Genomic DNA, 15,068 nt, shown 5'->3' on the forward strand with positions numbered 1-15,068 from the left:
TATCCTCATCATAATTTTCATGGATTACCATGTTACCACTGGGAAGCCTTTATTACAACAAATTTTCAACGCTTCCAACTTGACATTCAGCGCGTCCATGTTTACTTAAAAAAAAATACATGTTGCCTTTTATTTTTGCTTCTAAACCATCCATCTTAGATTCCAATTCATTTTTGGTTACTCTTTGCGAGAGCGAAATTTTTTGTATTTGGTCTTCTAATTTTGATATATCATGTTGCATTTATTCCTCTTCTTCATGCGTCATATTAGAGATTTATGGTTGCTTACTAGGTATATCCATTTTTTTGTTTTGAGGAATTGTGGAATCAAACAATGATATCTATGCTTCACTACGCCCTTTGAATTACTTCAAACTAATTTTTCAAACAAAAGTTATGCAAAATTTTAAAAAATACACAACTTTTTCTTGCTTTATAGGAGTTTGATATTGGAGTTGTTGTATCTTTGTAATTTTGGATCTCCAAGGTTTGAACTTTCATCACGTGGTAGCTCTCTGAGTCTTTTTTCCAACCCATAAGTTAGACCAAGATTGGATTATTCAAGAAAGGGTTATGCCCAATCTCCCATGATGACATGATTATAGATTGGTTTAATAGAGTGAACTTGTATGGAGTGCCACGTGTCACTTTTTTTGACTTTCGACACTGAAAATGATACACAAAAACTTAATTATGTGAAATTTCATTCACTTTTTACGAAATTCAAATATGATGCTCAGAGAGAAAGTTATGACAATTTTCAATAGGTAACTTGTTTGAGATGGAATTCTGGAGCCTGCAAAAAGCCTAACTTCCTCGAATCATATCTTCGAAAATATAGTGAACCAATATCTGAAATTCGTACACAAAGTTCACTAATATTTTGGTTTCAATTTAAGATTCTAAATCCTTGTAGAAAAAACTCTATGGCTAAAATTCCAAGATGATCTGTTTTAAGAAGCGAAACCCTAGAATCCAAAGCTTTAATACCAAATTTTATGCAACCAACTCACAAAAAGAGCATAACCAGCTCACAAAAAAGATAGATCAACGACTTAAAAAACTATCCTCTTCGAGGGAGAAACCTCCTTTACATTAAATAAGTGAACAATTATTGGATGATACAAATGATAAGATCTACTTGATATATATAGGAGTCTAAGGGGTCACAATATAATCAGAGCTTACATAACAATGATAATGTAATGGAACAATAATAACAACAGTGGACTTCTATGGGGGCACAACAATAACAACATGGGGGATACATGGGCACATAAATAACAATAGGGGGATACAATACCACTAACAATAGGGGAATACACTAGTATTATAGGGACATAACAATATGCTTCAGAACAATAACATATACATTCTGAAGTATATCTGAACAAGATTTGTAGTAACAACGCTTTGCTTCTGTGATGGTTAAAAATGTATGGCTTATTTATGATTGGTTGGTATGATTTGGTTATGTTGGTTTATATATGTTTGGTTTGATATAGTTGTAATGTTTGACTGAGATTCAATTTAGTGATTGGTTTTCTAATGATATAGTGATTCAATTGGTTATGTGATTGAAGGTCAGATTTAGTCTCCAATTTCGTATTGAGCATAATGAAGGGTGTGGGTCCAGTTTGATAATATGATGAAAAGTGGTCTACAGGTTTTGATGTTTTGAGTCAGGTGGATCCAGTCTAAAATATTATGAAACGTGGTCCACCAGAGGTGGTGAGAGTTGTAGCATTTAGTGAGTCAGAGCTTCCTTCCAGTGGTAGCTGGTAAATTTTTGTAGAGGGTATGTGCTCTCTTCTGGTAGGAGCCGGTAAACAAGATCAAGGGATTGGAGCTCCATTCTAGTGGGTGCTAGAGAACGAGTGGAGGTTGTAGTCTCCTGCAGGTGGGTGCCTGCATGCTGGTAAGAGTCTGCGTAATAGAAAATGTAATAAAGTTTTCTTAATTATAATAGGAATGAAGACATAGACAACAACAATGGTGGTTTTCTCCCACATTCAGTTTCCACCTAAAAATACTGGTGTTTTCATGTGTTTTTGTGTTGCTTATGTGTGATGGTTTATTATTCTCTTTACTGCATACTATATCTCTAATGAAATTAATAATGCATTGGTTAAAGATAAAGATTTGATGGAACTTATGAAGAATTGGTTAGCTAGATATACGTTTTTTTCTTTCATAGAAGTCACATACATATGCTAGTTTCATATAAAATTGTAGCGTAAATTCATAATAAGAAAATGAAAAGTTAAAGTGAGTTAAAAATATTGATTTACTCCCCCCCCCCTTTCTTAGTGTTTTTCCTCACATTCTGCACCCCCGCAGAACCTCGAGATTCAAAAGGGCCAATATCCAGTCATGCAAGGGAGTCAACATCCTCCCATGTAAAGTGGTCAATACCCCTGCACACACAGAAGAGGAATTTTCCACCTCCCATAGTATCTACACCAACCTAGGGCAAGGGAATCCATACTTCCCTTTTACTGCATCCTAGCAGAATTCCCCCCCAACACATCCTAATGCTGGGGTTAATTTTGTACAACCTTCTTTGCCACAACGACAACAATCTTTTGAACAACCGAATATGGAAAAATAAAAAAACGCAACAAAAAGAAAGGAAAGAACAAACCCAAGGGGGAATCTAGGCATGGGGGAAACAACCAAAAACAACCTTTACGATGACCAATCGGGGGAAACCCCCCAATTGGAACCATGGAAAATTTTAGGGGCTAATGTTCGCCCAGTGGGCTAATTTTCCATGATTTTTCCAAAAAAAAGATTCGCCAATTTCCAATTTTATAAAAGACGATTCGCCCAAATTTTAGAATATAAAATTATTTTACCTTAAAAATCGCCAACATTATAGAGAGACTATATATAAAATAATTATAAATTTGATTAATTTTACAAATATATCAATAAACATTTATAATTTGCATATTAGGGATTAATGAGATTCGCCAATGTTTGAAACTTCAAGAAAATTTTCCATCCTTAAAATTTTCCTTGATTGGAACCAAAACCAAGGCCAAAGAAATAACAACTCATAAAAGCAGAACAAAAAATATAGTCTAAGGACTAATCATTCTTGTTCTACTTGTGGGGAATATGGCCATTACACCCACCACTGCCTCAACTTCCTGAGTTGAAAAGGATGAAAGGTAACAGGGGGAAGGGATGACCACACCAACAAAATTTCACTATGAAAAACCCCTCCCCCCACCAAGTAGTGGTAAATACCCAGTAGGAACACCCCCAATAGTAATATCAGAATCCCCCTGGAGGGAATTCCATAGAAACCTCACATCGTGACATTTACATGGCAGGAGAAGGAGTTATCTTGTAGACGTGAAACTGGGATTACAGAACTCCACCAGAAACCAACCCATCCATCATGACCACTGCAAAACCTGCAACAATTTTGACGATCCCTTGACCCCTTTTTGAAACCATCCCACGCATGGTCACAGGGCCTCTACATCGAACTAGACATAACTCAAAGGCTGCTCATAGCTACAACATAGTTGATGGCTTACCTCAATCACCATTAGCTATGTCAACATTGAAGGTTTTACAAACATGCCCAATCCAACGGAAAGCCTTACTTTCCCCATTAGGCGCAATTGGCCCTATTGATTCTCGTTTGATGGCTTTTCATCTAAATAACGTTGCCCCGCGTCTTCCATCGATGGTCGAATTCCAAATTCTAGTCACCATTCAAAACATTAACATTCATCACTGCATTGTTGATGAGGGAAAATCCACATGTATCATGTCTAAAACAGTTTGGAAAAAGCTAGGATCCCCTGAGCTCAAAGCATCACCTATCACCCTCAGGGAATACGACTGGCATCCCTTAGCACTCGTAGGCCTTTTCCAGGATGTTCCAGTGGAGCTTTCTGGTAAAATTGTGCTCATAGACACAAAAGTCCCGAATTCCAGTTGGATTACAATATCATTCTTGGTTGTAGCTACATATATGCAATGACTGTTGTTGTATCTTCAATATTTCAGACTCTGATGTTCCCTCATGATGGGAAAATAATTACAATTGATCAAATCACATACTACGAGAAAAATACATCCACCACCCCTAATGGTGTGCTACCTTTCGTAGGATCTTCCCTAGAGTTTCTTACCACCTTTACTGAGCACGAACCATGGCCATCCAAGCCATCAACACCCCTCGGTAGATACCTTGGAGACCCACCTTTGCTAGAGGTCGCCCCTGCAACCCTAGTAACTCCGGTGTGCATGATGAGTTCATCAAACACCCCTCAAAATCAGGAATCAGTTCTAAACACCCTTGGTGCTGCAATTACTAACTATACATTCCTACCCTACGCTATACTCAGACACCCTTCTTATACCCCCTTCTTGGTTTTGTCTTGCACCAAGTCATGATAACATTCATGTTGTCAAACATGGATTTCACGATACCTATCTGGTATCTGGACCCACAGGCCATGTCAACAAAATCAAATATTACCTCGATAGGAACCATTCTTGTAGCCACTCCTTAGGAAACCATCCCAAAATGAGCTTTGCCTGCATCGACACCAGCAAGTGCCGACAAGAGGGATAAGAAAAAAGGGAAGAAGGCGGAAGCCTCAAACTCTTCCTCATCTAGGTACCTCCACCTTGTGCTTTGTATGAAATAGCAGGGGAGCCTACCAATATGTACCCCGAGCTAGACGAGTTAAAAGCTCTTATGCATGCCCCAAAAATGCGAATGGCCCCACCTCCACCTATAAGAGAGAAGGCGACGCAAGTGCAAATAATCATAGGGTCAAACACACAAAAACAATATTAAAAGAAACAATAAGTATGCACATAAAATATTCATAATTAATTAATTAATAAAATAATTACAAGAGAAATCATGTTCTATTCACTCTCATTTCTCACACTTCTACATACATACTATGCCTCATGGGCTCACCTCAATTTAAACAAGTGGATTAGAACCCAAGGTAGGTTCTCGATCCCTAAACTAACTCCCAAAATATCTTTCATGATCCATAAAATCTCCCAACTAATCCCTTATCCCTAGATAAGAGCTAGCTATCCCTTAAATCTCTCAAACCTTCCAAAATACTCTTGAATCTTCTCCTATTTACAAGAATTATAATTTTCTCCTAAAACTATAGAAAAATACATTTAAATAATTAAATCCTAACTTTGGATATTAACTCCCTTACTAAACATTTGACCTAGGTTAGATGCACCTGCATTAGACTCCCTAGGTAAAACGAATTTATGGTCTCCTGGCCATATTTCTCCATAACTAACTATACATCCTCCTGGACCCCAAACTTTAGTTTGTCATTGATCAATTGCTTTGTCATATTGTTGCCATTATGTTGTTGTCTTTTTTTGTCTTCCAGGATTCCAAACTTTATGTTGCAATTCTCCCTTCTCCTTGCTGATATATGCTTGTTCTATTGTCATCAACAAGCTTCTGGCATCTTCTTTCCTTCTTGCAATATGTCTCTTTTGGGACACTTTAACCATCAATCTTCTAATCTCTTCAATTGCCATGTCCAACTCGTCTTCTTGCTGGTGTACATTATTGTTTGTTTTTTGAACTTTGTTGTTGATCTCTACACTTCCGTATGCCATATTTGTTGATTTGAAGGCTTGTTGTAATTCACCATAATTTCCTTTGGCTTCGGATTGTCCAACCATTCTTCTAGGAACTTTAGTTTTGCTGCAATATCTCATGTTGACATTTGACCCATTTGTTTGATGATCATTTTCCATTTTATCAGCAACTTGCTTTATTTGTTTTTCATTAATATCAGCAACATATCCTGCATTCACACACCAATTGTTAGATTTAGAAACATAAGGTTTGATAGATGAATATGTCTTCAGGTCTTCATGTTGGTATTCTGAAAAATCTGTAGTGTCGTCTGTGGGAATCGAACCCATGTTCATTTCATCATCATTGTCGCCAAGAAATGGTCCTTTCTCTGGTTCAAAAACATATATATTTATTTGGAGTTTCTCTGCTTCTAAAACTTTTAGTTTGTGCTTCAATCTTCTTTTCATCAATTGTTTAATTGGCCATTTAGCTATTCTCTTTATTACCAATCCGTGTCTCTTTCTTTTTAATAACTCCATTAGCATGTCAAGTTGTGGCTTTAATTCAATGATGTCTTTCTCTTCATCACCAATGCCAACTGCTATGGCATCATCGAGACCTTTCTCTGGAATCTGCATCTTCATATTCTTCTCCTTTCGTGAACTTCACCTTGTTCATTGTAACCTACAATTGAACTATTACTTTACCAAGTTATCTCCTTTGAACTTGACCAATGGTTCACTTCATTTGAACCTTTCTCTTGAGCACTCCTTAGTATCTCTTCAAATTGTTTTTACAATGACCAGACTTTTGGATGTTGGGCTCCACTGATCATGCACCCAATTACATTCAAACTTTTGACTAGACCTTTGACTCTTTAACTCCAAAATTTAAAACCAATAATTTGGTCTTTGTCTTCAATTTATATCTATGCTTGACCTTGACACCAAACTACATTTATTAACTTTGGACATTCACATCTTTTGGCCATTTCCACTTACTTGACAAATTTACTCAACCAACTTATCAATAAATACCTTAACTTAAAATTGAGAGAATTCTCTCTTCAACTCAACTCGTGAAATCTTCTTTTAAAGACTTACCATGATTTTATTATGATCCAAACAAACTTCAAAAACCATAAATTTGACGCTAGAGTATCACCACCACTAAGTCTCTCATCTAAAATCAATTACCTACCTTATCACTCCATACAATACTTTCACATGCTTCATATCGAAATAATTTAATCTTTGATAAAGTCACTTTATAAAAAGTGATTTATATGTTTCTCTTTTAAAGCTTATAATTAAAGTGAGAGATGCACGTAGCTTCTTAAAAACCATTACTTAGCATGTAAAAGCATTAAAACCATTACGTAGCTTCTTCAATCATAAATGGTTGTCTTTGATTTGGATGTACGCAATCCATTTCCACGCAGGTCACTGACACGTTGATGCACACAACATTTCATTGGATCCAACTTTCTAGTGTTCATCATTCCAATGTGACATTATGTTCCTCCTCGCATTAAATTTATCATGCGGAATACAACGCTCCAACGTCGCACAATGGAATACGCAGAATGAATGCTCTTGTGAGATGAGTTTAGGCCTCAATCCAACAAATCTCACTTGCAAAGCTTGAAGGAAGAGTCAGTTCCTGATATAATTTGAACGACAGAAGGACGATCTAGGAAAATAGAGCTAATGTGTGTTCAACGAGCTCAACTCTTTGTCACTCGTGGTTCTCCATCAATCACAATGCTTCCATTGCGTCTTTTACCCTGTTGTCACGCGAATTTCTAGTTAATTATTCTGTGATCCTCTTTATCTACGCAATTTATGATCAATAACGATTTGTGCTAGATTTCCCATACGACTCTTATCTCTCCACGTCGATCCACAAGTCAAAAATTCCTTAGAGACAATGGCTATGTGACAAAAATCAACACAACACAAAATCCACAAACTTTTGTTATGATACAAAAAAATTGAGGCAAAGTACAAATAACCATAGGATCAAACATCCAAAAACAATATGGAAACAAACAATAGGTATGCACATAAAATATTCAGAATTAACTAATTAATAAAATAATTACAAGAGAAATCATGACCTATTCACTCTCATTTTTCACACTCACTCACACATTTCTACATACATACATGCTTCATGGGCTCACCTTAATTTATACAAGTGGATTAGAACCCAAGGTAGGTTCTAGATCCCTAAACTAACTCCCAAAATATCTCTCATGATCTATAAAATCTCTCATGTAATCCCTTATCCCTAGATAAGAGCTAGCTATCCCTTAAATCTCTCAAACCTTACAAAATGCTCTCAAAATTTTCTCCTATTTACAAGAATTATCATTTTCTTCTAAAACTATAAAAAAATCCATTTAAATAATTAAATCCTAACTTTGGACACTAATTCCCTTGGTAAACATTTGACCTATCTGAAGGCCACACCAACATGTAATAAGTGTTAATTTTAGATAACAATGGTATTTTCTATGCTTTAGCACAATTTACTTCAATGTTTCTTATCAGCCCATGACAATTTCCAATTATATACAGTAGCAATCACATTAACTTAAACACATTGACAATAAATGCAGATAGAACATAAAAACATGTGCAGAAGACAAGAGGACACAAGGTGTGGCTAATGCCAGGGAAAAACCCCAATGTGGGGAAACCCTTTGATCAAATATTCTTATTATTCTTCAATTGTTCAGCAGAGAGAGAGTACAAATATCAAATTAACTTGCCCAAAGTAGTCTTGTTAAATCAATAGTCAACAATAGTTAACTGTAACCCTAACCAGAAATACAACGATGGTCAAAGCAACTCCCAAATGTCCTCCAAGTAGCTCGGTCAATAGCAGATAAATTCGGCCTTCCAAGAGTGTCACAATAAACCCAAAAATAGTTCAGTCAACCCAGTCAAACACTACTGTAATTTCTGTGGTCAAAGGCTGAAGTCAACACTGAAGTCAAACCAGTCAAATTGTCCCAATCACCTCGAAAACTATGCCAATCAATGCAACCTTCAAAAATCGAAATTCTTCCCTCTAAAACGAAGTCAAAGCTGCTCAATGCTGTCCTGTTTCCTAAAATTTTTGGCCTCCAAAACAGTGCTAAAATTCGTCCTCCTTTCACATGTACAAAGTAGAGAAGGCTGCCTCCAAGCTGTACAAATCAATCAAGAGAGGAGAGATATAGATATGTTACGAGATCAGTGATGTCCAAATGAAAGAGAGGTGACTTTTATTTATACACGTCGTTGATGGTGAGGAGACACATCTATTAGGCTTATGAGCCTACATTTGGCTGATGCCGACCTTGACAATTTGTGCATGAGAGAGAATAAATTAAAAATTCCATTTTTTCTTGTCAGAATGAGATTATATTTATATCAAAATTGGACCTCTCGAAAAGAGGAATCCAATGCAATAATATCCATCATATGAGCTGTCATAAGGTGGAAATTTTCCCTAGTTTCCAATTTTAACACTTCCTCTCAACTAGGGATAATTCCACTTGCCAATCCATCTGTCATCATCATGCCATCCTATCACCCTGTACCATCCCTATCATCACTGCTCTACTCTGCTCTGCTGAGCCATGAAGTAATAATGAAGAAGAAGTGATCGAGAGTCAGTCACAAGATCATACCACTCTCCACTAATAAAAGTTAGTTCTTGATCCCAGATCAAGTTGTTGAACACCATGCATTCTAGTCATAGGGAGTATAGAAGTAGACGATGTGTCCATCAGTAGTGCTATGGTCCCTAACCATCTTTTCCCAACTCATTAGCTAGATGAGAGGTACTTCCTATGAGTCCTAGACTCCATGGGTAGGATGTGTGCTGGGTCATTGATAGGAGAAGGTGAACCACTCATCTTGCTCATATGCCATAGGGGAAGGTGAACCACTCATCCTACTCATATGCCATAAGAGAACGTGAACCACTCATCCTGATCCAGATTTAAACAAGAACGCAACAAACTACAGAGATAACCATAAACACATAGATGCAATGAAAATAATACTTCATTTCATTAATGTAAAATACTGAAATATGCTTACAAACAAAAATGGAAATAAACCAGCTAGGGCGATGGTAGCTTATCTCTGAGAAGACATGTGGTGGCTACATGCCTTTGAACTGTGTTACAATGAGGCTCGAAGGCCTATTTATTGTTGAGAAACAATGGAAAAACCTAAACATCCAAAAACCTAACCCTAGAAGATGAAACACCAAACTGTGGGCCCCGTTTGGGTAATTTGGTACATCAACTTCCCGGGGTCGTAACTTTGGCATACGATCTCCGTTTGATGCGCACAATATCTCGTTAAAAAGATCTATCCAAGAACTACAACTTTGGGAAGAGCAAATTGATGTTGCTCCCAATTTTCCCAAAAAACGTTGTTTTGGGCCTCAAAATGGCTTCAGAAGTTCAGGACTCGAAAAATTGCTAAAAATAGTAAATTGTGCTACAATTAAGGAAACAGAAAGAGACTGTTGTGGGGATCCAAGTGGGATAGGTGGGTGGCCACCAACATCTACCTGGATCATTCCTCCATCCTTATGAAGCAATGGTCCCCATTGCATTGAGTTCCTCCATCCGCTAAACTTGGTCCCTGGTGAGCTAATCTGCAATCTCTGATGTGTCCAACAATGGTGGGAATCATGATAGAGGCCGATACACATTGAACACTCGGTGAAAGTGAAGGAATGGGGGAATGCTTGTGCTCCAAAGCATTGTTTCCCACAACCTTGGTACTGGTGTAAGGACTATGTTGGAGTGGTCTGAGCTTTTGATGGGTTCTAGTAAGGTGTTCTTTCTGCCGATGCAACCAGACTTTGTTTCCCACCTGAAACTTGTGTGGTACCCCTGTGTGTGAGGAGAAAATGTTCCTGTGTACTTTCATGACTGTATCCCTCTATTGTTGCTACTGTTGTGTGGAGGAACCCTTTGCGGGGGTCATGGATGTGGCGACTATCTTCCCCTTACTTTGGGAGCGAACCAGACATAAAATGAATTTCCTAGTCTGGGAGATGAGCTTGCTGCCTTTCTTAGCAGTGATCAAAGAGGTGGTGGTAGGTGGGGCTACATCCGGTATCCTGTATAATGAATTACCCAAAGTGATAATAATAGTGCGAAGCCTTGACTCGTACACAACATGTCACTTCCATAAGTATGGTTGGCCTAATAGTACATCACAAACTTCAAGAGGTGCAACATAACAGAATACCTCATCTTTAAAGGGCTTGATGTTGTAGGGAAGGTGACACTTTTGGCAGACTCAGAGATCTCGTCCTTGGTGAAGCCACCCAATACTGTACGGCCGCGGGTGTGGTGTAGTCAGTAGGCCCAACCACTTCATGACTTTTGCTGAAATCAGGCTCTTTTGGTTGCCACTGTCGACAATGAATTGCAGTGACAAACCCTTCACCCACATTTGTGAGTGGAAAAGACGTTCCCTCTCCTCTGGATCTTTGGGCTCATTCTTCTGGGCCTTGGCAGTGGCAACAGTGGCACTGGGCTTTGCGTCAATGATCTGCTTCCCTTTGCCATTCCCCTTATCGGGTTCTGACTCAGGGTCAAAACATACATTTGATTCGGAAGCCTTCAACTCGGCCACCAACGACTGCTTGGTCTGGCACTCACTTGTGTTGTGAGTGGGGCTCTTATGGAACTCACACCAAATTCCTGTGTCTTTTAACTTCATGGTGTTGTTCTTTTCTTGTGGCTTCGACGGGTTGTATTGGGTCACCCCGCCTTGGCTTTTTCCTTTGTTCTTCAGATTCGCAAATCCAAAGTCTCGCTTCTTTTGTTTAAACTTCTGCTCGATTTTGACAGCGTATCAGTATGTCGTGCCAAGCGAGGAGATGTTCAGGAACTCCGTCTCTTCCTAGATATATCTGTGTAGGCAGCTACGATATTTGAGTACCAAATGCAGCTCAGAATCCTTGATACCCAACTATGTGCGAAGGGTATGAAAAATGTTTGTGAACTTTGGCACATCTTGGTCCCTTTCCTATTGCAACATGGTCCACTTTATGTATTTGTCCTCATAGCTTTTGACAGGGTAATACTACTCCTTGATGGCATCCCGGAAGGAATTCCAAGTGGGTGCAGCTGAAAATAGTGAGCTCGTACTTTCATCCTTCTGCTCGCAGTAAGTTTCCCACTAGTCCTTGACGTGGGGGGCTGCTTTGGAAGAGAAAAAATAATCTTTTCTCGACTGGAAAAATCATGAACAGAAAAATACCCATCTAGCAAATTTAACCATTTATCTACAGCATCTGCGTCTATTTGACCCTCGAAGATGGGGATTTCAAAATTAATTTGTACCTTAAAGGGTGTAGCGTTTCCAGAGTAGTTGTTGGAAGCCGATGCGTCACCTCTGGGTAGATGCTGAAGGATCTGGGAAAAGTTTTCCATCATCGCGTTCCTTTGTCGCTCGAGGGCTTCTTCGAGCAAGATTTTGATAGGATCTCCTGCCCCCTCGTACTTCTTTTCATCCACCATGGGAGGTCACCAGGATTTGTGAGGCTAGTCTTGCAAAGGTTCGATCAGTTCAAGCCCTAACTCCTTATATCCTGACCTCGTTGGGGACATGCAAAGAAAGACAGAGAAAGAGAAGACCGCTCTGATACCACTGATCCTAATTTAATTAGGAACACAACAAATTACAAAGATAACCATAAACACAGAGATGCAGCGGAAATAATACTTCATTTCATTAGTGTAAAACACTAAAATATGCTTACAAACAGAAATGGAAATAAACTAGCTAGGGCGATGGTAGCTTATCTCTGAGAAGAGATGTGGTGGCTACATGCCTCTGAACTGTGTTACAATGAGGCTCAAAGGCTTATTTATTATTGAGAAACAATGGAAAACCATAAACATCCAAAAACCTAACCCTAGAAGATGAAACACCAAACTGTGGGCCCCGTTTGAGTAAATTGGTACATCAACTTCCCGGGGTCATAACTTTGGCATACGATCTTTGTTTGACGCGCACAATATCTCGTTAGAAAGATATATCTGAGAACTACAACTTTGGGAAGAGAAACATTGGTCCATGGACCCATGTTGCTCCTAGTTTTCCAAAAAAATGTCATTTAGGGAGAAGTTCAAAACCCGAAAAACTGCTAAAAATAGTAAATTGTGCTACAATTAAGGAAACTGAAAAACTGAAAGAAACAGTTGTGGAGGTCCAAGTGGGATAGGTGGGTGGCCAATAACATCGACTTGGATCACATCCTATGCATATGTCAATTGTAGGGTAAGGTGAACCACTCACCCTCCATGCATGTGTCCGAGTAGGGGAAGGTGAACCACTCACCCTACACACATGTCAACCATAATGGGGTATCACAGGGGAAGGTGAACCACTCATCCTGTATCTAGCACACCACTAGGGGAAGATGAACCACTCACCCTATGGTTGTTCATAGCTCCAAGAAGTACCCCAAGCCCCTAGCAGCTCTCATATCTCTATGTCCAACTCATACGAGACCCTCATAGGAGGGTCGTTCCATGACTCGAAGTCTCTCTCAGAAGGTTAAGATTTTGATCTTCCCCAAAGGCTTCATGAGAATGTTTGTGATGTGCTCATCTATTCTAATATGTTGGAGACTTATTTCTCCTTATTGTACCATATCCCAAATAAAGTGGTACTTGATATCAATTTGCTTGGAGCAGTCTTAGAACACAAGAATATCTGATAGGTGAATCCCACTCTGGTTGTCACAAAAGATCACAGTGGTATCCATCACATGCTCAAATAGCTCACTGAAGAGCTTCCTCAACCAAACTTCAAAACAAGCCATACTTGCAACAATGTATTCAGCCTCGGCAGTGCTCAATGCAACTGATTTATGCTTCCTTCGCATCCAAGATATTGAAGTAGAACCCAAAGAGAAGAAACACCCAGATGTGCTCTTACAATCCACCAGAATGTCAACCCAATCAACATCTAAATATCCATGTAGCCTCAAGTTTCCGATAGTGTATCTCAGTCCATAGTGAATTGTGCCCCAAAGATATCTCAAGAGATTCTTAGAAGCAATCCAGTGAATGTGATGAGGCTAAAACATAAATTGAATCAACATGTTCACAATGAATCATATGCCAGGACAAGAGTTGACCAAGAACATCAACCCCCCCACAAGTTGGCAATACTCAGGTGGGTTCGCTAATTCTGGCCCAACAACACTTTCACATAGCTTCTTAAAGTTGAGTTCCACGAGAGTAGTTGATCTAGGTGGATATTGGTGTCCACCGCCTATTCCAATTAGACCCCCAACACTGTCTCTTTAAGTTTTTTAGTTTCCTCAATTATAGCACAATTTACTATTTTTGGCAGTTTTTCAGGTCCTGAACTTCCGGAGCCGTTTTGAGGCCCTAAACGACGTTTCTAGGGAAAATGGAGAGAGTGGAAAAGTTGTAAATTGCTTATTTATATATGTTTGGCATTTTCTTTGAGATCTTCGAGACAAGGTGTTATGATGGCCGAACGGAGATTGTAAGCCAAAGTTACGACCATGAGAAGTTGATGTACCAATTTACCCAAACAAGGCCCACAGTTTTGGAGCTTCATCTCCTAGGGTTAGGTTTTTGGATGTTTTTTAGGGTTTTCCATTGTTTCTCAATAATAAACAGGCCTTTGAGCCTCATTGTAACTTAGTTTAGAGGCATGTAGCCACCACATATCTTCTCATAGATAAGCTACCATCGCCTGAGCTAGTTTATTTTTATTTCTGTATGTAAGCATATTTCAGTTCTTTGATATTAATGAAATGAAGTTTTATTTATGCTGCATCTCTGTGTATATGGGTATTTCTGTATTTTTCTTGTGTTCCTACATAACTTTGGATTAGTTGTATCAGAGAGGTATGCTCTTTCTCTATTTTTATTTGCATGTCCCCAACGAGGTTAGGGTATAAGGAGTTAGGACTCGATCTGGTTGAACCTTTACAAGACTAACCTCGTAAAACCTGACGACCTCCCATGGCAGAAGAAATGAAAGGTGAGGGGGTAGGAGATCCTTTCAAAATATTGCTAGATGAAGCCCTTAAACGACAAAGGAACGTGATGATGGATAAATTTTCTCAAATCCTTCGACGACTACCCACATGTGACACATCTTCATCCAACAGCTAGTCTGGAGGTGCCACTCCTTTTAAGGTACAAGTTAAATTTGATATTCCCATATTTGAGGGCTAGATAGATGCGGACGTGGTAGATAAATGGAGGCACCGCTCCTTTTAAGGTACAATTTAACTTTGATATTTCGATATTTGAGGGCCAGATAGATGCAGGCACCGTAGATAAATGGTTAAATATGTTGGAAGGGTATTTTTCAGTTCATGAATTTTCCAATTGGGAAAAATTAATTTTGCACTTTTCAAAGCTGATGCACATGTCAAGGACTGGTGGA

The sequence above is a fragment of the Pinus tabuliformis genome, chromosome X, assembly GCF_031772625.1.
Source record: "Pinus tabuliformis cultivar Carrire ecotype Pingquan chromosome X, CPIR1, whole genome shotgun sequence".
Classification (NCBI taxonomy): Eukaryota; Viridiplantae; Streptophyta; class Pinopsida; order Pinales; family Pinaceae; genus Pinus; species Pinus tabuliformis.